The sequence below is a fragment of the Rhineura floridana genome, chromosome 19, assembly GCF_030035675.1.
Source record: "Rhineura floridana isolate rRhiFlo1 chromosome 19, rRhiFlo1.hap2, whole genome shotgun sequence".
In the NCBI taxonomy this organism is placed as follows: Eukaryota; Metazoa; Chordata; class Lepidosauria; order Squamata; family Rhineuridae; genus Rhineura; species Rhineura floridana.
The window spans coordinates 25,426,957-25,453,022 of NC_084498.1; the positions used below are offsets into that span (position 1 = coordinate 25,426,957).

General features: G+C 47.0%; 1 protein-coding gene across 2 annotated transcripts in view; it reads left to right on the forward strand.

The window, feature by feature from the left end:
• The first annotated feature begins 20,449 nt into the window (after positions 1–20,449).
• The window catches only part of AP1B1 (adaptor related protein complex 1 subunit beta 1), a 34,701-nt gene continuing 29,084 nt past the window's right edge, over positions 20,450–26,066 (forward strand). The window contains exon 1 of one of the 2 annotated variants that reach the window (XM_061602567.1): positions 20,450–20,626. The gene's annotated coding sequence lies outside the window, so the exon portion shown is untranslated. The remainder of the gene's footprint in view (positions 20,627–26,066) is intronic. The other variant, XM_061602568.1, reaches the window with a different exon arrangement.

The following is a 26,066-nucleotide window of genomic DNA, read 5'->3' on the forward strand; positions in this document are numbered from 1 at the left end:
GGGATTCGAACCCTGGTCTCCCAGGTTGTAGTCCAACACTCTAACCACTATGTAATGCTGCCTCTCTCCCACTCAGCCATAGCCCTTGCTTAAAGCCTCAAGGCTGCTGCTGGATGACATTCGTGGGGCAAAATGCTCTGCAAGTTGATGGCATGATGGGGGCAAAATGGAAATATGAAAATAATGCTGTGATGGAAATATGGAAATAATTCATTGTTTGTGCTGCATATGTATGAAGATCAGAGCTGCAATGAGGCAGAAAGTTGTACCACCCTGTTAGACAGCATTTGTAAGGATTGCTGATGTAATGTATGTGAAATGCTTAAACAGGAAAAAAGTACAAATGTTTATTGTTATCGTGCATTATAGAAGTGGGAGCTGCAACAAAATGTTGCAGTGGCTTCCCTGGGGTTCAGGTAATGGCCTTACTGAGGTTTTGTTCCATCCTCCTCCTCCCATTTCCTTCTTTGCAAATTGAGCTCACTTGGGCACAACTTCATTTTCCCTAGTTGGGGGCAAGTTGGGGCAGACTCTTTCTTTTATCTGTTTATTTGTACTTTCTAAAAAAATAACCTTGGGGTTTCCCCAGGCTTGCTAATGTTTGTGTTTTGTGGGTGCCATGTTGGCTGCAATAGAGATCAGCACTCACCCTTGTACACTGCCAGGAGAAAGACACATAACATTGTTATTGCCAAGTTTGGATATTGCCACAAGGAGGAAACTGTTGGAGGGGACACTGCCTGCTCACTGGCAGAATTTAGAGCAGTTTGTTGAAAGAGCCCTGGCCACAATGTATGTTTCCGAGCCCAATTCAAGGGGCTGGTTTTGATCCATAAAGCTCTTTATGGCTCAGGACCCCAATACCTTTTGGAATGCCTCTCCCAATATGAACCTACCCAGACCCTTAGCTCTTCTTCTGAGGTCCTTCTCTAGGTCCCCCCTCTGAGGGAGGCTCAGAGGGCGGTGACAAGGCCTTCTCAGTGGTGGCTCCCCATCTGAGGAATGTGCTCCCCAGTGAGGTCTGCCTAGCGCCTTCATTGACATCTTTCTGGTACCTTTTCCCCCAGGCATTTGATAGACTGAGATGATTTTGTCTGTTATTAGTATGCCGCCAAAGCTTCCTGTTGCTGTACAGGGGTGTTGCTGTTTTATGGGTGTTTTTTTTTAATGGTATGATATATTTGTTTTTAACATTCTTGTAAGTCACTTGGAGACCTTCAAGTAACAAGCAACCAATAATAATAATAATTGTTTATTTTCCCCATCTCTCCTTCCCCATTCAATTAATAGGCGAAGGGGCAGATGTGGTTGAATGGAAATCACAATTCTGCTAGAAATAGGGAATCTTATTAAAAAAGTTTTCTTTTTTTAATTAGATGAAAGCTTTTTTAAAAAGAAAAATAAATCCCATGCACTCCTCCAGTCCCTATCAATATTAGCCAAATTATCCCCCCCCCCTTGGTGTTAGGAATATAGCAAGCTGTCTTGAATGGGGTCAGACCATTGGTCCATTCAGCTCAGCATTGTCTACACTGACTGGCAGCATCTCTGGAGATGCAAGGGATCCGGACCTGAGACCTTTTGCATGTAGGAGAGACGTTCTACCACTGAGCTATGGCCCCTCCCCCAAGAAAGGTTGCTTCTATTCTAGAAACAGAAGCGGAGGGTGCCGTCACAATCACTCGAGGGGGACCCCATTCCTTCTTGCAAGGAAATTGAGCACAAAGTTATTTTAGTGCTATGGGACTGGCAAATCTGGAGAATGACAGCTGTTTGCATTTTTAATAAATCATGCAGCTGATTGGGGAGGGGCTGGAGTGGGGAGGCGCTATATGAATGCCTTGAGTTTCTACATAACGCTTGTACCAGTCGGTTTGGCTCCCCTCGTGCTATCTGATATGTATCAGTCAAAATGGAAGAAATCTCCACTTACTAAACTTTCCGTTCTGGGTTTCTCTCCCTCTCCTATCTTAGCGCTAGGCTTCTCCCAAGCGAAGTTGGCTATTACACAGAGAATATTCGATATGGAATTCCAAAGCCACCTGTCCCTTGCTGGTCTTAATTCTGACCCTAGTCTTTATTCAAAAGATTTTACCCCGGCACATTACCTGGCCCTCCTCCATATACCCAAGACTCAGGAAAGCATTCACACTGGCCAAACATAACGCCCTACCATCTGCACTCTTAGAGGGTAGGTATCAAAAAATCCCACTCACTGAATGTCACTGTCCATGTGATACTGGTACTGTAGAAACCGTGAGCCACGTTTTATTAGAATGTTCCTTTTATCACGCCCTCCACAGTTGGTTTATTACTCCTATCCTACAGAAATTTCCAGGTAGGGATGCTGCTTTTTATGTACAATATCTTTTAGCAGATAAAAATCCCCAGCCAGCATGGCCAATGGGACAGGGAATATTGGAGGTGTAGTTCTGCAACATCTGGAGGGCCAAAGGTTCCCCACATCTGAACGATGTGAATCACCCAGGAGATCTTTTTTCTTTTTTGAAGGGTGGGATATATAAATGTCTAAAAGAAATACCAATCATAAATAAAGGGTGATGATGATGATGTGTGTGTGTGTGTGTGTGTGTGTGTGTGTGTGTGTGTGTGTGAGAGAGAGAGAGAGAGAGAGAGAGAGAGAGAGAGAGAGAGAGAGAATCTATTACCTTCCTTTATCTCTGCTTTGTAGTCTCTAGCCTTTCCAGACCTGGGACCCATCTTGAACCTAAACATGCATTTGAAAATGAAAGAAAATGGAATTTTATTTAGGATGCATTTAGGATGCTTTAATTTTAACCATGTGTTAGTACGATGGTAGTGCCACTGTTGCCACCCACCTGAGATCAGGCCATGGCCCGATTGTGGGTCCCTACCCACTTGCTGAAGACCAGCATCTTAGCTTACAGAGGGTACCTCTCTCAACCACGCCGGGACTAAATCAGAGATGGAGGCAGCTGGACAGACAGATTTGGGACCTTATCCTGGAAGACAGTTTCAGCTCTCCCCTTTCTGGAACCTTGTGCTAACATTTCATAGCAATTCCTGCATAAACGGATGCTTGAGGACCACCCAGTTGATTTGCTCTGTCATTCAGAGGACATTTCTAAAAGGCAAAGTGCTTGGAGAAGTCTATTTCCCTAGGCATCAGGAAAGCATCGGCTGCTGAATATGATGGAGCATTTCTCCTGTCTTAAAGACACAGTCACTTCCTGGCTGCTGTTTGCGGCCAGATTAGCTAGATTATTTGCTCCCCCAAATGCCGAGCATGCCGGCTTCAATGGAGCCCAACCAGAGCTGGCCTGCCTCAGCACAGCTGGGGCTCTGCCCCCCTCCCCCATGTGAATATGCAAGGCGAGAAAATGCTGGTGTGTGCTTTGACCTCGTCACCAGCAAGGGGAAAATGCTGGGAGAGGCAATACAGTTGAGCATCTTGGCAGGATGCAAGAGAAGGGGAGGGAGAGGGAGGCCTGTAACACTGAAAGAAGTGAGGGAGGTGGTGGTGGGCAGTTGCTCCATGAACCTTTTAGACACTGGAGCCCAGTGCAATTCAAAACTGCGTACTGCCAATTCAGTTTGGAAACTATTATTCACTTGCAAACCTCTAAATTTATAATAATTAATAATAATGTTGCGCGCCTCCCCAATCTCTGAGCGGTGAGATTTCAGGGGTCCCTGTGCTCCTCCAGGGTTTGGTTTCCTTTGGGAAGAAGGTCAGTGGAGACTGCGGTGTCTTTATGAAATATGGTTTGTTTATTTACACACATTCCAACCTGAGCTTAAGGATGGAGGGGTTCAAGGCATCAGCAGTCCAATATCCAGCTTTTCCATCTGGGTTGCAGGAGGCACCCCAAATGCCAAGGTGCAGAGAGCCAGCCTCTCTGCCTGCCTGCAGTTACCAAGCATTCTCTAGACACACTCAAAACTACAAGCCTCTGCTGGGCTCCAGGAAGGGGGGGATTCAATGACAAAAGGGTCTTCCTGGCCCATTCACCGTTGCTAGGCATTATCCTACCTGGCCAGTCTACTTGGTTAACAAAGGGAATTAATCTGGCCAGCCGAGCCAGCCCCAAGGCATAGGATTCCAAATCAGAGGCTGGGAAGGGGACCCACAGGAATCATCCAACCCACCCCCCCATGCTCATAACAATAATAATAATCCATTTATAGACCGCTTACTATCTGAAAGATCTCAAAGCAGTTTACAATAGAATACACAAGGTATAATAAAAACCGTAAGAACTTAATTTACATAACAAAGCACATGAATAACATCCATATCCATAAACACAATAGTAGTGTAATGGTAAATCCAGACGTGCAAGGTCCTTTCGTAACTGTCACAGCCATGCTCCTTCTAAGGTTACACAACCTTCTAAGATGACAGAATAACCTGGCCAGGTTTGCTCTGCTTCTTTGTCACTGTTGCCATTTGACTGTCCTTTCTCACTACCAGAGATATTGCTTGAATTGCTGAATTCAGTGTCTACATGTTTATCTCCTGCTGCTGCCAAACTGCTTGATGAGTAGATGGGATGCTATCATCAGGAGTCACAGTCTCTTCTTCTGCAGTTACAGAATTCTCACTCTCAACAATGTGGCTTTTGGAAGTAGGAACTCTTTTCACTCTGATTGGCTCCAATCAACAGGAAAGGACAAGGAAGCATGTGAGAAGAGTCTTCTCAGCAGCTAACACACTCACCTTTCATGCTGATTGGCTCCTAGGATGCTAGAAACATAGGGATCCTGCTGGAACCCGGCTCCCAAAAAGGTAAGGGGTTTAAAACACCCCACCACCACCCTGGACGACTTCACCCCTAATAACACAATAAAAAAGTCAGAGTATTACAAGGCCGTGTAATATAAAATAACAACCAGCATCACATGGTCATATAACCACTCACCCACCATTCCATACAACCACTACCATCATTCACTACCTCAAACACATCAGCCAGCCACTCATCCATCAGCTCAGCATTGAACTCAGCAACATTACAACAAGCCACATACAAAGAGTCATGCCCATGTAATCCAATCATGCCCATGTAATCATGCACATATAAGATACTCTCCCCACCCCTGAAGCACTCAAGGCTCATGCCCCATACCCATGGATTACTCCCCTCCCATCTCTCACCTGAGAGGGGCCCAAATCTATATCAGAGCAGGCTTCCACCCAGCAGGTGAATATAAAACTACTTCCACTCACTCCCAGCTACATGACCATAACAAGTACATGGTACTACACAACCTCAGCCAGCCCAGGGGCTGGCCCTGCCTGCCACCTAACTCCTCCTTAGACCACATCAACCCCAGACCAGGGGTGTAGTCCCCTGACAGCCACTGGACCTTGGCACCTTTGGGTCTCTCTTGGCTTGCTGCCAACGGCTTAGGACAGACAGTACCAGACATCAATATGACAGGCTTTGTTGAACTGCAAAGAGCCTCTTAGGGAAGAGCCGCGCCCTGTCTGGAGCGCTGGAGCGATCTCAGTGGTGACATGGGCATTGTGAGAAGGGTAAAGAGAAGTTAATCAAACTACAAATCTCTTGCATTAGCCATTTAATGGGGTTGCCAATTCCTTTTTGTGCCGTCCAGATTCTGGTTGTCCTTTGCAGTCTTGCGCGGATACTGCTGAAAGCCAGCTGGAGGCATTTCATTAGACTCTCGTTTATTGCCCCACACTGAAAACTGCTCCTAAGCGAGACATTAATGGACATCTTGAAATTAATAGGCAGCGAGTGTAAAACAATGCAAGTCCCTTCTTTGTACAGCATACAGATGTACTGGAAACTGCCTTATACCAAATCAGGCCACTGGTTCCCCCAGCTCAGAATTGTCAATTATTTATATTTGTTTGTTGCTTACTACAAAATGCTTGTCTCAAAACCATTGACAGTTTTTTTAAAAAAGCACACGATGCCAAATTGAAATATATCAAAAGAACATTATTAAATAAAAGTACTCCTCCCTTCAACGACATTTTTTTTTTAAAGGATGCATCCTACCTACACTGGCAGCAGCTCTCCAGTGAAAAAAGTGGATAAGAGAAAAATCAACTAATTTGAAATGAGGTGTTGGAGGAGAGCTTTGCGGATACCATGGACTGTGAAAAAGACAAATAATTGGGTGTTAGAACAAATTAAACCAGAACTATCACTAGAAGCTAAAATGATGAAACTGAGGTTATCATCCTTTGGACACATAATGAGAAGACATGATTCACTAGAAAAGACCATAATGCTGGGAAAAACAGAAGGGAGTAGAAAAAGAGGAAGGTCAAACAAGAGATGGATCAATTCCATAAAGCAAGCCACAGATCTGAACTTACAAGATCTGAACAAGGTGGTTCATTTTTATTTATTTATTTATTTTATTTTATTTTATTTATAGACCGCCCATAGCGAATAGCTCTCTGGGCGGTGAACAGCAGAGTTAAAATACAAAGTTACAATAAAACATACAAGGTCACAACAAGGTAGAGTAAAAAACATTGAATATAAAACATGAACGTTAAAATGCCTGGGAGTATAACCAGGTCTTAACCTGGTGCCTAAAAGAAAGTACCGTAGGCGCCAGGCGTATCTCCTCAGGTAAGTTGTTCCATAGTTCGGGGGCCACCACAGAAAAGGCCCTGGATCTAATAACAATCCTCCGGGCATCCTGATGGGTTGGTACCCGGAGGAGGGCCTTAGATACTGAATGAAGTGAACGGGGAGGTTCATAGCGGGAGAGGCGTTCCATCAGATATTGCGGTCCCACACCGTGTAAGGCTTTATAGGTCAAAACCAGCACCTTGAATCTGGCTCGGAAACAAATAGGTAGCCAGTGCAAGCGGGCCAGGACAGGTGTTATATGCGCGGACCAATGGGTCCCCGTCAACAACCTGACAGATGCTATTGGAGGTCACAGATTCATAGGGTCGTCATAAGATCTATGTGGCTGTCAAGTGGGGGGCCGCCACTGCCGCTATTTACAAGTACAGCGGTGGGATGGGGAATGACATCCAGGCCATGACCCACCCTGCTTCTGAGGGACTGGCTGGTGCTGGGGAAAGCTTACTTGTATTTTGCCACCAGAGAAGCTGATCAGAAGTTCAACTGAAGGTGTCGGACTTGCAAGCATAGAACCTGAGATGTTTCTGCTGCTCCAGGCGCCTGCACCACCCTGTATTCTCACTGGAAGTTGTAATCACTGTTTTTTAAATGTTATTTGTTATTTAATTTTTGTAAATTGTATTGTTTATTGATGTATTTCTATATTTGTGTTTTTCTTGTAAGCTGCCTTGAGGGCCTTTTGGCCATTAGGCAGGGTATAAATAAACTATAATAATAATAATAATAATTATAATTATAATTATAATAAAGTCGTAATCGACTTGAAGGCATATAACAAAAACAACAAATATTCTATTTAATAAAGCTTCTTCTTATTTACCAGTGTGTGTTCATTGCAGGAGTAGTGTGGCCCTGAATCCAGTACCTTGGCTATTTGGTCACCGATTACCGTATATTGGAATATTCTGCCTAAGGCTCCAAGACAAGGAGTGCTTGTTTGACTCCTGCCTGTTGGAATCCTTGGCAGGTCTATTTCTGGCACTTTGGGTTTTCCCTCGGCCCAGAGTGGGTGGCCAGGTTAGGGGTGGTGGCAGTCTACTTACCTTACAGGGTTGTTGTTGGTTTACTCAGCCCTGGTAAGGGAAGCACAGGTTTGTGCCTTTCCAGGATCAATTGCCCTGGGTTTGGGAATTGAGTCCTGGAACTCAACAGGGGTGGTTCATGACAGTGGGATGTGCTTTTAACCAAATTGTGCGTGAAGGTTCCTGAGCTCAAGAAGCAGGTTTTTCATCTATGTTTGGAGAGAGTTGGGTGCCATTTTGAATCAAGATGGTGGACCTCCCTGTTTGTCCTGAAATGATCTGGTAAAGCAGAATAGCAGCAGATTTGCTCAGACAGGAGGGGAGAGAAGGTCTCTAGGAAGGCAGCCACAACAGGACCTTAAGGAGCAGTGGTCTCGGTCTTAGACCCCTTACTTTTTTGGGAGCAGGGTCCCAGCAGGGTCCCTTTGTCTCCAGCATCCTATGAGCTGAAAGAGAAGTGTGTTGGCCACTGAGAAGAGTTTTCTAGCATGCTTGTCCTTTCCTGCTGATTGGAGCCAATCAGAGTGAAAGGAGGTGAGTCAGCCACTGAGAAGACTCTTCTCAGTAGCTAATGCTCTCCCCTTTCATGCTTATGGGCTCTTAGGGTCATCTGTTGTTGTGGGAAAAGGTGTTAACGAGGAACTCATTTTCAACCCAGCAGCAAAAAAGAGGGGGAAGGGGTGTGGCTGTGACTATCATGAAGGAAACCTGCACTTCTGAATTTGCCACTGCGCTACTGGGGAATAGAGTGTGCTATCTTGTTAGAATAAAGGTGTTATGGAAGTCTAACCATGATACAGGATTTTTTTTTATTAAAAAAGCAGATTTTCCAGCTATACATTCCCCATTAGACAACCCCCAGACTAAAAACAAAGCTGTAATGAGCACGAAGTTTGCTTTTCTGCTTGCTTACACCCTGTATTGCTTATACCCTTCTATGGGTTCTCAGTAGGAGTCAGCAGTTCTTGTAAACTACCCAGTGATTATTCATTTATGAATCCGTCTTAGTTCGAAGAAGCCGTGGTATGAAAGCGACTCTCGTTTTGGGACTCGAAGTTTAAATTGAATCACACCCTTAAAGAGTGGCTGTCCGTGTCCCTGCCAGAGCTGGATTATCCTGGAAGATGGCAAGAATTCACATTTCACATTCACGTTTCTGGTTATTGCATTGGGTGCCTTCTTTTGATCAGAGGCTGACTGGCGTAAGCAAAACCAGCCACGGCTGCTGTATAATTGTTCTGTGTCCAGATAACGCTAATCTCATTTTGCAAAGTCAGTGGGGTCTGAAGAAGCTTTTCAAAGGGGATCAGCAGGAAGGGTTTTTCAATGGCAAACTCCCCACCACCTACCACCCCGATGAAATGTAATTTCAGCAGCTTAAATGGAGCAATGAGGATGATTAAGTAGAACAACAATAATTAAGTTCAGTACAATGATTTAAGAAATGGTGAAATAAAATCCAGTCATTAAAGCAAACTAAGCAGCACAGAGATATAAAAGCTATCGGTTATTCCCAAAAGCAGAATAGCAGAATAATAGAATCATACAATAGTAGAATTGGAAGGGGCCTCTAAGGCCATCCAGTCCAACCCCCTGCTCAATGCAGGAATCCAAATTAAAGCATCCCGGACAGGTGGCTGTCCTGCTGCCTCTTGAAGGCCTCCAGTGTCGGAGAGTCATTGTCCATTGTCATACCACTGTAACCATTAGGGAGTTTTTCCTGATGTTCAGCCGAAATCTGGCTTCCTGTAACTTGAGCCCATTATTCCGTGTCCTTCACTCTGGGACGATCGACAAGACACCCCGGCCTCCTCTGTGTGGCAACCTTTCAAGTACTTGAATAATTTCATAACAATATGAAATTTATTGTTGTTTACAACTGTGCATATCTGTCGAAGTGGATATTGAATTCAGCTTCCTGAGAATCTCTTTTTTTCTCAAACATCCCAAAGCAATTAACAATAAAACAACGCTGAACACATTGTACAAATATCGTTTCCAATCCAGTGCAGATCTAGACTGGGATAAGAACCCCTTGATGGAAAAGGAAGGCCTTCAATAGTCGCCGAAAACACAAATATGCGCGATAAGGTGGCACTCTGAAGTTTCTACATCATACAGATCCTGGTAAGATGGCAGCTGCCGGAGGCCCTCTCCTGCTGAGCACAAGGACTGGTTGGGCATATGAGGGGTGAGAGAATCTTTTAGGTGTCCTGGGCCTCATCTGCAATCGTGGCTTTCCCCAAAGAATCCTGGGAACTGTAGTTTGTTAAGGGTGCTGCTGAGAGTTATTCCCCTTACAGAATAGCAACTTCCAGAGTTCTCTGGGAAGAGGGGCTGACTATTAAACCATTCCGGGAATTGTAGCTCTGTGAGGAGCGTAGGGGGTCTTCTAAACAGCTCTCAGCACCCTTAACAAACTACAGTTCCCAGGATTCTTTGGGGGGAAGCCATGACTGTTTAAAGTGGTATGAGACTGTTTTATATGTATAGTGCAGGTGGGGCCTCGGTCTCATCTTTTTGGGGGTGTAGCCAACTAAGCTTTACTCAAAGTAGACCCACTGAAATACATAAACCCAAGTTCACCACGTCCCTTAATTTCAGTGGGTCCGCTCAAAGTAGAACAAAGACGGGATACAACCCTTAGGTGCTCCACTCTTCTTCAAGGGTAGGGAGCCTCAGGCCCAGAGGCTGAATGTGGCCCTTGGGTCTGTGTATCCGGCCCTTGGGACACTCCATAGGCCATACCCCTCACTGGCTCTGCTTTGCACCCTGCTTGAGTGCTCCTGCCTCACTGGAATGTGTCTGTGAACTCTGCTTGCCTGAATGGAGAATGGAGAGGTGTGCGTTATGTATAGAAGTTCTGACTTTTGCATGGTTGGAATGTTGCCGACAGTAGACACCATGTATTTAAACCACATGACTTCCTCCCAAAGAATCCTGGGAACTGTAGTTTGTTAAGGGTGCTGGGAACTGTAGCTCTGGCGAGGGGTAAATGGCAGATACCAGGATTCTTTAGGGGGCAATCCTAGAAGGCTTTACATGTATGGTGTGGCTGTTCCAAGTACAGATCAGGTCCAGCAATGCTAGAAATTATCCCAGCCAGCCCCATTCTAGCTTAGCAGACCCACTTCACCTGCCACCATATCCCATATTAAGGGGAAAGGCAAGGAGAGAGCAGCTCTAAAGTTCCACTAACTGGATTTGAACGCAGTGCTTTACATTTTGCCATCTAATTGCAACATTGCCTCATCGGACCTAACCCGAGCCTTTCAGACAGGCGTAGGCGATAAATCACTCAAAGGAACAGATTTGCAGTGAGAGACCAGCTGTGCATATTTAAAGCTTCCCAACCAGGAAGGCTGTCTCTTCCTTCACTTTCCATCCTAGACAGACGGTTGAAGGAATCGAGTGCCATCTCCTGGTCTAGGGAGGCAGTGTATTCCCTTCGCATCCTCAGGGCTTTCCTTTGATGAAGGGTCCTGCAGTCTGACTGGCCTGGATTGAACCTGCTTACCTGATGTAACCAGGCTGCACCTAGCAGTAGTTATCGTAGTAGACCTATTCCAGCCTTCACCAACCTGGTGCCCCTCCAGATGTTTTGGAGTACAGCTCCCATCAGCCCCAGTGCAACACAACACAGCTGTAATTCCTCTGCTCTGCCTTAAATCTTCTGCTATTCAGCTTCATCGGATGACTCCAGGTGGCAACCATTATGAAAGAGAGGGAGAGAGAGAAACTTACATCTGTTAGAGTTTCTGGTAGATATATATAATGCAGCAGAGCGCAGAAATCCTGGTAGTTGAAAGAATAAAGAAACTTAAAGTTTATTACTACAAAGAGGTGAAGTCATACATTCCAAAGGAGCCATGTGGCTTGCACTCAGGGAGCCATTACTAACTAACTGACAACAAAGACAGGAAGAGAAGGGAGGAAAATGAGGAGCAAAGCCTGGAAAAACAACAAACACTTGAGAGGAGGAAGCAGCAGAGGGAAGAATAGATTGCCTTTCTACGTATCACCCCTGTGCTGGTGCTTTACTCCCAACAATATCTGCACACTTTCTCCACACAGAGCATAAGCCATGCTTTAAAATCATCTCCCCCAACCCGAAGCCCTCCAGATGTTCTGGAGTACAACTCCCATCAGGGAAGGGTTGTAGCCTCCATGGTAGAGCACATCCTTTGCACGCAGAGGATTCCAGGTTCAATCCCTGGCATCTCCAGGTAGGGTTGGGAAGGACTCCTGCCTGAAATCCTGAGCAGAGGCTGCCAGTCAGTGTAGAGAATACTGAGCTAGATGGGCCGATGCTCTGACTCATACTGAGTCAGCTTCCTTTAACCACTAGCCAGCAGTGGGCGTTGTAATGATGATGCCGGCCCTGCCTGGAAAAGAAAAGGGTCAGGGGGGGGCGTGACAGCGGCCTTCAAATATCAGAAGGTCTGTCATGCAGACAGGGCCCAGGCATCGTGGATTTTTGGGGGGGGCGGGATACAGGCATGTAACACAAGCCCTCTCCCATACACAAATGAACCACTATCCTCTCCCAATTCATGCAATCTCGTGAGTCATGCAAGAAAAAGTTATCTTTCCATGCCAAAATTACTTTTTCTATATTTCAAGTGAGCTCAGTGGAAGAACATCTGCTTTCAACGGAGAAGGCCCCGGGTTCAACGCCTGTCCTGTGCAAGTGGGACAAACTCCCTGTCTGAAACCCTGGAGAGCTGCTTCCAGTCAGAGTAGACAATACGGAGCTGGACAATCCAATGGTCTGACTCAGAAGAGGGCAGCTTCTGATGTACATTTCTGGGAATTGCACCATGGTGCACCACACTGATGCTGCCATCATGTATTTTTTATCATCATGCCCCAACTCCCCCCAAAGATGGTAAGAACAGCCCTGCCTTTGACGTATCTGGTGTTGACCTGGGAGGAATGTCTGCCATCTCTTGCGAAGAGAGACGGCAGAGCCAGTCGCTAGGCAGAGTTTTTATGGCCTTGTAAAACCCAGCTCTGCAGAGTGTTAGCGAATGGCTGGCTTGAATCACCAGGCAACTATAAGCCTGCAGTAAGGCATATCTATGTATGTGGGGTAATGTCACCTTCATGTTGTCTGCGTTCTTGTGCAACGCCGGCGGTCTATTGCCCCCCTCTTTTCCCCTGGAAACCTGCAGCTCACTAAGGGGGCCTGCTGCATTTGCGGAAATGTTGCATAGCCCTTGTGATCTTTGCCAGCCGTGCTCTGAAGCTTCATGTCTCAGAGGGGCAGGCATGCTCGTTGCAGACAATCGGACAGTGATTTAGCCTACCTTGCTTGTAAGGGTGAATTTTGCATGAATATTGGCACAGCAGCATTCTTACATGAACCATGGCCCAAGGAGGAAACCCCCCAAATCTGCATCCTGGAAATAAAATCCAGATTCAGCAACTGCAGTGGTTTGCATTGATTAAGGGGAAAAGCAGGCATTTCCTTAGACTGAACATGTTGTTCTGCAGAATTCAATAATAAGAGAGTTGGAGTAGTGGTGGGATTAGAATGCCAGGCAGACTCAGGTTCAAATCCACCCTCAGCCATGAAGCTCACCAGGTCATTCTCTCTCAGCCTAACCAGAAATGTAGTGGCAAATTCAGAAGTGCAGGGTCCCTTTTTTGCTGCTGGGTTCAGAATGAGATCCTTGTTCATGCCTTCTTCCACAGCAACAGGCAGACCTGGGAGCCAATCAGCATGAAAGGGGAGTGTGTTAGCTACTGAGAAGAGTCTTCTCGGGGGCTGATTCACCTCCTTTCACTCTGATTGGCTCCGAACAGCAGGAAAGGACAAGGAAGCATGCTAGAAAACTCTTCTCAGTGGCTAACACACTCTCCTTTCATGCTGATTGGTTCATAGAATGTTGGAGACAAAAGGACCCTGCTGGGACCCTGCTCCCAAAAATGTAAGGGGTCTAAGATACCCTGGGACCCTGGATGAGTACACCTCTGAGCTTAACCTGCCTTGCAGGGTTGTTGTGGGGACATGATAGAAGTAGGAGAACCTCGTAAGCTACCTTGAGCTGCTTAAGAGCAATGGTGTGATAAAAGAAGGAACAATATTTCCTCCAGTTATTCCTGTTTACTACCCAGATTTTATGGTGCATAATTCTGATCTTTTACATAGCGTGACCATGTGTGTTCCCCTTTTCAGAAGACAGCCCTGCGTTTGAAGGGATGTCTACCCTAATAACATCCTGCTGGATCAGGCCAATGGTCCATCTAGTCCAGCTTCCTGTTCTCACAGTGGCCAACCAGAAGCCCATTAAGGGAAGCCCACAAGCAGGACATGAACACAAGAGCTCTCTCTTCTCTTGAGATTCCCAGCAGGATCCAAAGGCATCCTGCCTCCGACAGAGGAGGGAGAGCATAGCCATCCTGACCACTAGCCTTACCCTCCATGGCTTTGGCTGCAATCCAGTATGTGTCTACTCAGAAGTAAGCTCCATTGAGTTCAATGGGACTTACCCCCATTTTAAGGTCACCCAAATTGATGGCCATTATCACAGCCTGTAGTAGCAAATGCCATAGATTTAACTATGTGAAATCCCTCCCCCCAAGATGCCATTTCATCCAGATTTACTCCCCCCCCTTACATATTAGATATTCCACAGAAACAAGAAAACTAGATTAAATTGGACAGGACATTATTTCGATGAAGATGAGATTGTGTGGACACTGAATGAAACGTGCACGCATGGAAACTGTACTTTGCCCCTCACAGAGCTACAAGTCCCAGCACCCTTAACAAACTACAGTTCACAAGATTCTTTGGAGGAATTTGTGTGCTTTAAATGTGCCTTGAATGCATGTTGTGTACCCAGCCTGGGAGTGAATCCCATTGAGCTCAAAGAGCCTTACTTCCCAGTAGGCATGTTCAGCATTGCCCTCATAGCACATTTTTCTGGAAATGCCTGCATTCCTTTAGCTACTTCACCTAACAAGTACAGCCAGGGCAGCAGTGAGATGGTCCAACATACTATTCGGGCACAACCATCACCCTAATGTCTACTCAGAAGTAAGACCTACTGAATTCTATGGGGCTTGCTCCCAGGCAAGTGGAGTTGGGATTCCAGCCTTAAACATCCCTTTCTCTTTTTTTCTTTTCAAGGCTTTTCACTGTACAGCCTTAAACATTTTTGATACACATTCTATATATTTGCATAGCCATTAGTGCCAATGTACCCAAGTGATGGAAATTCCCTAGTAAACTCCTTTGGGCAAATGTTTAGCATTAGATATGGTGACAGCTTTGAATTTTAACACCCACACGCGTCCTTAGATGTGTTTTTCATGTCTTCTCAGAAGTAAGTCCTACTGAAATCTATGGGGCTTGCTCCTAGGTAAATGGGGATTGGGACTGCAGCCTTACACACCCTTCACACAAATTCCATATATTTGTATAACCACCGGTGCTAATTCATCCTAGTGTTTACCCTAGTAAACTCTTTGTGGAGAACCTTTAATATGAATTATATATATTGTGATAGCTTTAATTTCATCGATGCAAATACATCCCCTATTAGGGGTGTGTGTGTGTGTGGTTTTTTTTTTTTTAAATCCCACTCCTTCCCCGCCCCCTGAAGAATGGGTGGGCTTGGCAACCGGCTCCTTAAGATAAGGTCCCGCCTTGCTGCTTCGACTTTTTCTCGTAGTTGCGTTTTGGACAGCCGAGGGATAGGCGCTTGTTGCTGTTGCTGCTGCTGCTGCTGCTGCTGCTGCGCGTTCAGTGACTGATTGCGCGCCTGCGGCGGCGCGTCCTTTCATTCATTCATTCATTCAGTAAGGTAGCCACGTGGGCGAGGCGGCCCCGTTTTCACTATTAGTGGCGGTTGTTGCCCACGAAGCGAGGCAGCCCCAGCGGAGCTCTGGTTTGGGTTAGTTGGAAGAGCCCTTGAAGCAGACGGAGCGCTCCTGGGGGCTTGGGAGGGGGCACTACCGTCCATTTTATGAAAGAAACCCCCACTCAAAGTTAGGTAAAAATACCCTCCCAGTTGAGTAGACGCAAGTGGGGACCAGAGGCTGCCTGTAGAGCCTAGTTGTGAGCTGAACTTCAGGGCTTCCTTTCCCAGCAAAGATAAGATTAAGGGGGGGGGAGAATTGTCCTTTCCTTCCTTGATAAGGGGGAAGGGGGCAACTGTTTGGGGAGGGGTAGAACAAAACCAAGAATAAATCCAAAAGCAGAATTGGCTAGGAGGGCAGGTGTTGGCTTTAAGGATTGCCCAAGGGGAGATATTGAAATGGGCCCCAAGAAAGTGTTGCAAAAAAAGGGGGGGAAAGCAAAGTGCCCTCCCCCAAAATGTGCTGATCCAACAGAGTCATCCTCAGATGTTCCCTTCCTGCTGGCTCGAAGGCAGTACCTGAAGGAGGCCAAGCTCCAGGAAACCATGAAACAGGAGGCCACCACCGGAGACTTGCTGTGGGCCATCACCAAAAAGGCTGGAAGACCTGTTTTTGCAACCCAAGCCCAGGTGCTGGAAAAGATAGACAAGGAGGAGTGGCCAGGAAATCTGAAACCAGCCAGGCCCAAAGAAGGGTGGAGCCTGGCCCTAGAGTGGCAGTGACCGGTTGTGAGTGCCTGGAGGGGGTGGGGCCACAGTGCAGAGCACCCACCCACAAACAGCCAGGGGCATGTATAGCTCCCACAGTGGAGGGACTGCTAGCCCTGGGTCGCTCCTGTATATGTGGCCTGGAACTTGGGGGGTGCCGTACCCAAACAGAGGTCCATTTGGGGAGTGGTGGCAGCCTCTGCCCCCAACTGCAGTATATGGCCATGTACACCAAGGTGGGGTGCAGTATCCATGGTGCCAAGTCTTGGCAGGGGGAAATCAAGGAACATCTGGAAGACCCCTAGCATGCCGGGTTCTTGCAGCCGGAGCCAACTCCTCTGGAAAAGCTAGCCTCTCCTAGGGATCACATTTGCTCCCGGCCACGAAAGAAAAAATCTGGTGGGGAGAGTATGTCAATATTTTTTCACTGCTCTTCCGAGAGCTGAAGGCCAGAGAGGATGAAATTGATAGAAACTGGCACAACTGGATGGCGGGCTTTACTATCTACATGGGGGTCATTGCAGAAGCCCAGCTGAGCAAAGTTGCAGCGCTGATCACCTACTTTGATCTCATTCACCGGGCCTTCTTAGAGTTCCGAGAGCCCACATGGCTCAGTTACGATGAAAGCTTTAGAAGACGAGCAGCTTCCGATCCAGCCTTGCCATGGAATACCCTGTTGCCAGAGCTGTGGTTAAACTGCGCCATGCAGGCCAGGGAGCCTGTTGGGGAGCGGGCAGACAGTGGCCACATCCTGACCTGTACCCCTGTGGGCACACCCACAGGTCCATCTCTCCAATTCTGTTGGCATTTTAATTCCCTAGGTTGGTGTACCAGACAGTCATGGAACTTCCGTCATGCATGTTCCGTGTGTGGAGGAGAGCATCCGTGTACCGGCTGTCCAGGGGATGAATGAAGGGAGAGGGAGGGATGGGGGGAAGGGAAGTACAAAGCCTACCCCCCATGGGTCATATGGGAGTGTCCAGGAGCCTAATTAAAAGTGTGTAAGTGAATGAGTCTTTTTGCAGTGTGATCAGGACAGAGAAATTGTGGCCTACCTTGAGCACACTGTTTTAAATGTGGTTCTGCATTTTTTATGAAAGCCTCTGGGTGCGTAGGATGTCCAACAACCTGAAGTTGATTATAAGAAAGCTGCGCAGCAGGGATGGGCTTCTCTTTAAAGCCGGGCACCACCTTTTCAGGTTGCGCCATTCTAAGCTTCTACCCTTGGCACAGTGTGGGATGTTTCTGGTTGCCAAATATTTTGGGGCCACGTAGGAATTTTTTCCCCTTAAAAGGTACATATTGGCCTAGGGCCTGAGAGGTTTTTTTTTCTGCCTACGTCACACTGGCTTGGGGAATTTAGCTAGGTAGGTTCTTAATGAACAGTACAGGCAAGGGTTCCCGGGGAGGCGAGGCGAGAGAGAGAGAAGGGGAAATTAAGAAGGAAATAGTGCGCACCTTGACAAGTCTGCTGGGAGCATCCTGAATATTGCCTATCAAGGCTATGAGGCTCGGGGGCGATGGGAGTTTCTCTTGAGGTCTGACTCTCCCTTCCATCCGAGAGGGTGGAGGGATGCTCAGAGGGACAGTGATCCCTTGGCACATTAAAATTCTGGGTAGGGGTATGGAGGCTTCTGCTCTGAGGCCTTGAGCCAAGGGAGCTTGTCCAAACCTTTGAGACCCAAAGGAAATGCTCCAGTGTTTCAGATTAATACCCCTAACCAGTGGGGAGGAAGTTTAGTAATTGGTAGATTTTCTTTTTAGCCAGTTGCAGATCTTTTAAACCATTATCAATAAAGTTTGTGGCCAGTTTGAAAACCAAACTACTGTCTCATCTCTTCATTGCTGGGGTTTTGGGTGCAAACTCTTTCCGGCTGATATCCTGAGATCGGAAGTCAGTGCAGGACAGGGTTTTGCAGACAGCAGGCTGAGAGGAATGCTGGCTTTTGCAAGACTTATTAAAATGAAGCACAAACAAAATCAACAAAAACACTATATGCAGGCAGTACAAGAACATATATTGTCGACCTTGCTACGGATCGCCTGAATAGAGGTTGCAGGACAGTTTGGAAGCCTCTGGACTAGAACGGAGCTATCTCGTCTAGATCAGCCATTCCCTAATTTGCACCAAGAAGCCATTTTTAAATTCTTCCTGCTCTAGGGCAGAACCAAGAGTTGCCCATAGAAATCAGTGGAGAAATCTCAAGTTTTAACCTCACTGGAATTGAGCACCAGGCACCATTGTGTCTACACTCCTCCCCCCAAACAAAAATTATTGGCAAAGAGAGGAATTTCTGCTCTTTGATGGATAGCCAACCAAGTCATCTTCCAAGTAGACCCAGATGTTGACAGACTCCAGCTCCCATCAGCTTGAGCCAGCAGGGCCGGTGGACAGGAGCAATAGAAACTGTAGTCCAGCAATATCTGGAGTGCCACAAATTGCCCAAGCCTGCTCAAAGCTGTGAGAGACATCCCTCCCTGTAATCCTGTCATCCACACAAGGCTGCGGTATCATTTGAGTGGGCCCTTTTTCATGGAAGGTGTTGGCTTAAGCAGGTTGCATCAGATGCACAGGTTGGATGCAATTGCGCTGACCTTGCACCTGTGTCTCCAGAAAACCAAACATGACATGATATACAAGCATCGGTACCCTCACTCCACTGTTATGTAAAAGATGCTCCCTTTCCATAATGAAAGAAATAAAGTAAGTTGTGCCTTAAGTAAAAAAAGAAAGGGGGGGAGTTCACACTCTGTGGTGTGAGTCCACAAAATGAGCAGCCCCATTTCTATAGGATCTTTTAGCATAACCATCTAAACCAGTTACTGATATGTTAAAAATACATTTCCCTATAAACCCCAAACCTCTTTTATTTGCCATGTTTTGGAACCATATAACATTTTAACCCTTTCTGGCCCTTCAGATGTCACTGGGCTGGAACTCCCTTCGTACTTAACCATTGGCCTTGCTTGGTGCTTGGGCTAATGGGAACTGGAACCTAATAGCATTTGGAGGGCCACAGATTCCCCACCTCTGGCTTATCATTTATGTAAGAAAACAAAAGGGGGAGATACTCTGCACTGCTTTAAACGAGGTTAGCTGCAGGAGGCTGCTGTGAGATGCGGGCTTGTGAGAGGAGGAGAAGAGAGAGCAGTTTGCAGCTTTAACCCACCCAAGATGAGAGTCTTTGGACAAAGCCTGACGGTTTTCAGACATTTTTGTCAAGAAGCACTGTAGCTCTATGGGAGAGCCCCTGGTTTGTATGCAGAAGGTCCCAGGTTCAATCCCTGGCATCTAGGTACAGCTGGGAAACCGTAGAGAGACACCGCCACTCAGTGCAGACTTTAAAAAAAAAAGGTGGGTTTTTTCCCAACACACACCCTGGAGGAGGGATATCTCCATTTACGACATTCACAAGCGTACACACAGATTGCAGGAGAAAAGTTTGACAGTCCTTTCAGTATCATATGTGACATTTCCCTTTTCTTTCTTTCTTTCTTTCTAGACCATGACAGGTAGGAATACAATTTGAAAAACAGCGTAGGGATTGCAGGCTCCTCGGGGTTGAGGACCTGCCTTTCTCCTCTGCCTATCATCATCATCATCATCATTTATTAAGTAATCAAGAAACTGTCTTTATAAATAAATAAATGCCTAGTACCCTGCATAGGGAATATAGGCTCCTCAGAGCGGAGAACCTGCCTTTCTCTGCCCAGTATTTCTATTTGTTTATTTAATGTATTTTTTGTGAATATGTGTTTGTGTGTTTTAAATAAATGCATAATAAACAGATAAACAAATAAAGCCTCTCATCCTGCGCAAGGATTTGCAGGCTCCTTGGGGCAGGGAACCTGCCCTTTCTACTCTGCCTTATTATTGTTCTTATTACTTCATTTATGAATAAATTACACCTGTCATCCTGGACAAGAATACGCAGGGTCGTTGGGGCGAGGAACCTGCCCTTTCTACTCTCCCTTATTATTATTGTTATCTGTTATTGTTATTATTAATAATAATAGTTTTTTTAAAAAATGAATACATATAACGTTAAATACATATAAGGCCTCTTTATCCTGAGCAAGGATTTGCAGGCTCCTCGGGGCGGGGAACCTGCCCTTTTTACTCTGCCTATTATTATTATTACTACTACAACCCTCAGTTGATAGACAGACAGGCTCCCCTGTCTGTTTCTGGAGGAAGGTCAGTGCCCCTCTCCCTCCTTCCGGTCCCTCCCTCCTCCCGCCCCGGAAGTGCTTCTGCGTGGCGTGTTCCCCCTCGCTCCCCCCTCGCTCGTCTCCCCGCACTTCCGCTGGGGCCGGAGCCAAGGGAGGGCGACGCGGCTGCAGCCGGAGAGGAGCGCCCCGATCCCCACCGCCAGCGGGAGAGAGCAGGAGGCGACAGCGGCACCCGGTAGGAAGAGCCAGACGAGTCTGCTTGCCTGCCAAAGGAGACCCCCCCATTTCCAGTCTTGAGTGCTTGCCTGCTTTGGGGGGGTGTTGTTGTAGGAGACCCCCCCGTCTGATTGCTTGTGGGGAGGAGGGTAATGGGAGACCCTTGCCTGCCTGCCTGCCTGTATTTGGGGAGGGAGGTTGTAAGAAGCTGCCCCTGCCCTCTCTAGGGGAGGGGCCTGTCAGAGACCCTTTGCCTGTCTGTACATGGGGGGTTGAGTGGGGGGGGGAGCAATAGGACATTAGCCCCCCCACCCAACTTTCCGACCTGCTTATAAGGAGGAGGGCAATAGGAGATCCTGCTTGCCTGTTTGTTCCATGCCCGTCTGTCCTGGGGGAGGGCACTGTGAAAGACCACCCCCCCGCCTGTCTGTACATGGGGATTGTGGGGGGAGGGGGACAGGGGATCATTTCCCTCTCCCCCACTTACCTGATTATGGGGAGGAAGTTAACAGGAGGTACATAAGAAGGCATCTATCTGTGGGGGTTGTAAGAAGCTGCCCCTGCCTGCTTTTGTGGAGAGGGCTGTTGGAGACCCCTTGCCTGTCTGTACGTGGGGGTTTGGGGGGAGCATTAGGAGATTACCCCCGCCAACTTGCCTACCTGCTTATGGGGAGAAGGTCAATAGGAGGTCCTACCTGTCTGTTCCTACCCGTCTGTCCTTGGGGAGGGCTCTGTGAAAGACCAGCACCACTGCCCTTGCCTGTCTGTACATGGGGATTGGGGGGGACGACAGGAGATTATTCCCCCTCCCCACTTATCTGCATGTGGGGAGGAGGATAATAGGAATCAGACAAGCAGGGTTGTAAGATGTGACTAGCCATTCTTGGGGAGGGGGCTGTTAGAGACCCCATGCCTGTCTCTACAGGGGGGGCAATAAGAGATTACACACATGCAGACACCTGCCTACTTGCTTATGGGGAGGTGGGCAATAGGGGTGCCTGCCTGTTTGCTCCCTGCCCAGCTGTCCTTGGGGAGGGCCCTGTAAAAGACCACCCCCCTGCTTGTCTGTACATGGGGATTGTGGGGGGGGAGGGACAGGTGATCCCCTCCCCACTTACCTATTTATGGGGAGGGGGGTGACAGAAGGCAGGGAAGTAGGCATCTCTCTGTGGGGGTTGTAAAAACATGTGCCTACCTCCTGTTGGGGAGGGGACTCTTAGAGACCCCTGGCCTATTTGTACGTGAGGATGACTGTGCCCCCCCCCAATCTACCTGTTTATGAGTCTGCCTGCCTGCCGGTTTGTTCCCTGCCCATCTGTCCTTGGGGAGGGCTCTGTCAAAGACTCTCGCTGCCTGTCTGTACATGATTACCTATCCCCATATGCCTACTGGCTGGCCTGCCTATGGGAAAATAGTTATAGGGGGTCCCCTCTTCTTCCCAGGGGATGTCTGGGGAGCCTCACCACTCTCACTTTGCTTCTCTTACCTCCTGCCCCGCAGGTAAAGTCTCAACCTTTCCCCCCGTGAAAGCCCTAGGGTTCATTGCCCCATCTTTTGTCTGTGTCTGTGTGATTCTGTGCGCTCTGTAATTAATTTTATATGTGTGTGTAATTTATGCTCTGGTCCATCCATGACATCTGTTTCCAAGCACTGGTTTCTGCGTCTTCAAAACAAAAACAAAATTCTGGAAGCTGTGAAGTAAGGATTAAGATTGAAAGTGGTTCCCTGAGCATGCTCAGAGTGCATTTGATGAAGAGGACAGTCCCCACACCGCAAGGAATGAGTTTCATGAACTATTACTAGCTTCTAGTTGAGATTCGATATCCCTTTTCTTTTCCCCAGAAATTTCTCAGTAGCTGGAAAGGAAAGGCCTGGTTTGGTAAGCCTGGCAATTGAATGGGCATCAGCTAGGTGTTTTTCTGGTTTCCTAGCCCAAAGGGCAAAATGTTCCCCCCTTGACCTCAAATAGATTGCATCACGTGAACTGGCTTTTTTGCAACATTGTGGTAAAGGAAAGGTGTGGAATCTGCAGGCCCTCCAGATATTGCTGAACTACCGTTCTCATCATCCCCTGACCCTTGATCATGGTGGCTGGGACTGATGGGAGGTAGGGTTCCAGCAACATCTGGAGCTGCACGGGTTAGCTGCCCCTCTAAAAGGCTCACTTCACACATTGTGTGTGTTGTAGAGGGAAGAAAAAACTTTGTGCACCGCAGATATAATACAGGCATGGGGAACCTTTTCCCTTCCAGCTGCTGCTGAACTACAACTCCCATCAGCCTCAGCAAGCATGGCCAATAGTCAGGGATGATGTGAGTTGTAGTTCAGCAACATCTGGAGGGCCAAAGGTTCCCCACATCGGATATAATGCGTGAATGAGACACAGAAGCACATCTTTGTTTATTTAGGTGCGCTTGGCTAGAACGAGGATTGGCTGCCCTGCGGTTGTCTGTCAAGCATACGCTCAGTGGCGCAGGAACATAGTGAGTCAGAGAATTGATCCCTGGAGCGCCGTGTTGCCTACCAGTGTTCTTCAACTTTGGGTCCCCCAGATGTTGATGGACTACAACTCCCGTCGTCCCTGACCATTGACCATGCTGACTAGGGATGATGGGAGTTGTAGTCCGGTAACAGCTGGGGTCCCAAGGTCTACACTGACTGGCCGCGGCTCTCCAAGATTTCACGCAGGAAGTCTCTCCAGTCCTGCTTGGAGATGGCGGGATTCGAACCTGCATTGGTTGCCAGTGAGCTGCCGGACCCGATTCAAAGTGCTAGCCCTAAATGGTTTTGGACCCACGTTCCTAAATGAGTGCCTTCCCCGGTATCTCAGACCCCACAATTGACAGGGGAGGCCTTGTTGGTGGTGCAGCCACCGGGGGCTGCCCGGTTAGCATTGACCCATGAGGGCCTTTTCAGTGGCAGCTCCCTGTTTGTGGAATGTCCTCCTTGGTGAGATGCAACCATCTCCCTTGTTACTGAGTTCCAGGCAGAATTCAGATCCATTCCTGCTTACCCCAGACATTTGATGGCTCAAAGATAACTGTTCCTGGCAACCCTGAAATCCCTGGTTGAATGTTTTTGGATGTTTCTTTTTAAAAATTTTTTAACTGATGTGCTTGCCACCCTGGCATTCTTTCAGAGGAAGGGTGAGATATAAATTGAATTAATATTAATATTATTATTGATGATGATGATGGCAAATTGGTACAAGAATTCTTTAAATGTATGGCACAGATGGGATTATTATCAGGGTGAGTCACTAAATCTTCTTGCTGCTTCCTTTAATGGAGGTGGGCGGATATCCACTCTGTTGTTGTCACAAGTAAGAATCGCCTTGAAATGAACAGGCAGCAAAATCTGTCTTGTTCCCCCCCCCCCTTATCCCTTAAGCTCCCATAAGTAGCTCATATAAAATGTGTGTGGGGAGGCAGGCAAACTTAACTTGCAATGCTGCGTCAACATTTTTCCAAGAGCTGTTTTGTTGTTCCCGCTTGAACCCTGTGATCAGTTTTCTGGTTACCTCTCGTCTCATTCCTTTGTAAGTGTAAGGGTAATACATGCCTATTAGGCAAATACTTCACCCTGTGCCCTAAACTAGCCTTCCCCAACCTGGTGCCCTCCTGATGTTTTGGTCCACAACTCCCAGCATCCGCAGCCAGTTGGGCAATGTGCTGCAAACATAGTGAAGGAACCTACATTGTAGACCTGTTTGTGTCTGTGTGGAAGTAGTTTGAAGGGACTTATTGAGGGGGAAACACGCACGCACGCACACACACACACACACACACACACACACAGTACATTGCTGTTCACTTGAGCGTTTTTTGCATATTCCTGTGCTTGCAAAAAGTGCCCCAGTGAAAGAAGTATCTGTGTTTTGTGTTCCATTTTTAAAATTTCAAAATGTCAGTTCCTGGCTGTTTCTGAGGTCGTTGGTCTCTAAGCCCGTAGTTTTAGTTAATGGACTTTCAACCCTTCTCACAGGTCTCCTGCCTCCTAGATTCTGCTCTAGAGGCTCTGTGTGTGTGTGTGTATTTCTGGACCAGAAATAGGCAAAGACTACTGACCTATAGTGTGAACTGTTTTTGTTTTAGGAATTGCAGCCACTGATAACTCTTTCTCCTTCATCTTTATGAGTCCAGACATGTGAGATCTGCTTAATGAATTATCTGGCACTCTCTTATTTTTGAGCCTCCTTAGTGAATGCTGCTGTTGATAATGTAGCTGCCCTGGGCTCCCACTGGGAGGAAGGGTATAAATTTAATGAATGAATAAATGGAAATAAATAAATAAATGGCACTGTCTGTGGTGAAGAGGGAAGAACTGGGAGGCTTCAGGGAATCCTAAGGTTTGAAAAGCACCTAACTTTTTGAGAGAGAGAAAAGGGATGGGGAAGGCCCTAAAATGGGGGGAAATCCAGACTGTTGTATATAGCCTCTCCTATATAAATCAACTCATTTGAAATGCGGTGCTGGAGGAGCGCTTTGCGCATACCATGGGCGGCAAAAAAGACTAATGATTGGGTGTCAGAACAAATTAAACCAGAACTGTCACTAGAAGCTAAAATGATGAAACTGAGGTTATCATACTTTGGACACATCATGAGAAGACCTGATTAACTAGAAAAGACCATAATGCTGGGAAAAACAGAAGGGAGTAGAAAAAGAGGAAGACCAAACAAGAGATGGATCGATTCCATAAAGGAAGCCACAGACCTGAACGTACAAGATCTGAACAGGTTGGTTTATAACAGATGCTATTGGAAGTCACTGATTCATAGCGTTGCCATAAGTCATAATCTGCTTGAAGGCACACAACAACAACAGTGTAAAAAAAAAAAGCAAAATACAAAAACTAACCACCCTGCAGGTGGAAAACTAGCTCTAGCACTTCCTGCTGGGCTAGCTTACCATCTCAGGACTCAGGACCTGATGACGGTGCACATACAGGCCAGGCCTGAAGAGTGTCAAGGGGAGCTATTTCTGGGTTTCCCAACACCCCTAGCTAGAATTTTTGCTTCACAGCTGGATTTGTAGATGACTCAAGAGAGGAAGCAAAAGAGAGGAAGCCGGAGGAAGCCGGCTTGCCTATTTTCAGACTTCGAGGAAAGCTGCTTCTCTTGAAGAAGGCTCTTCTGAAGGTTTGGCTTTCTGTGGTTTCCCCCCACCCCCTTCCCTATGATTGCCAAATGTAGATTCCCACCCCCAATATGTAGGATGGAAAGTCACTGAACAAATCCAAGCTTCTTTTGTAACAGCTCCCCTTTGGAGTATAAATATGCCAATTTGGTCTTCTGCGATCGTCCTTCTAAGTTGCAAAAGGGAGAACACAGAGTAATTATGGAGGGCAGCTTTGGGTCAAACTGGACATCTGTCATTCCATGTGCAGGACAGGATTGCTCTGTGCTGTTAAAATATCAAATCTGAAGACCTTGGACTGCATTGCTAACACATTGTTTC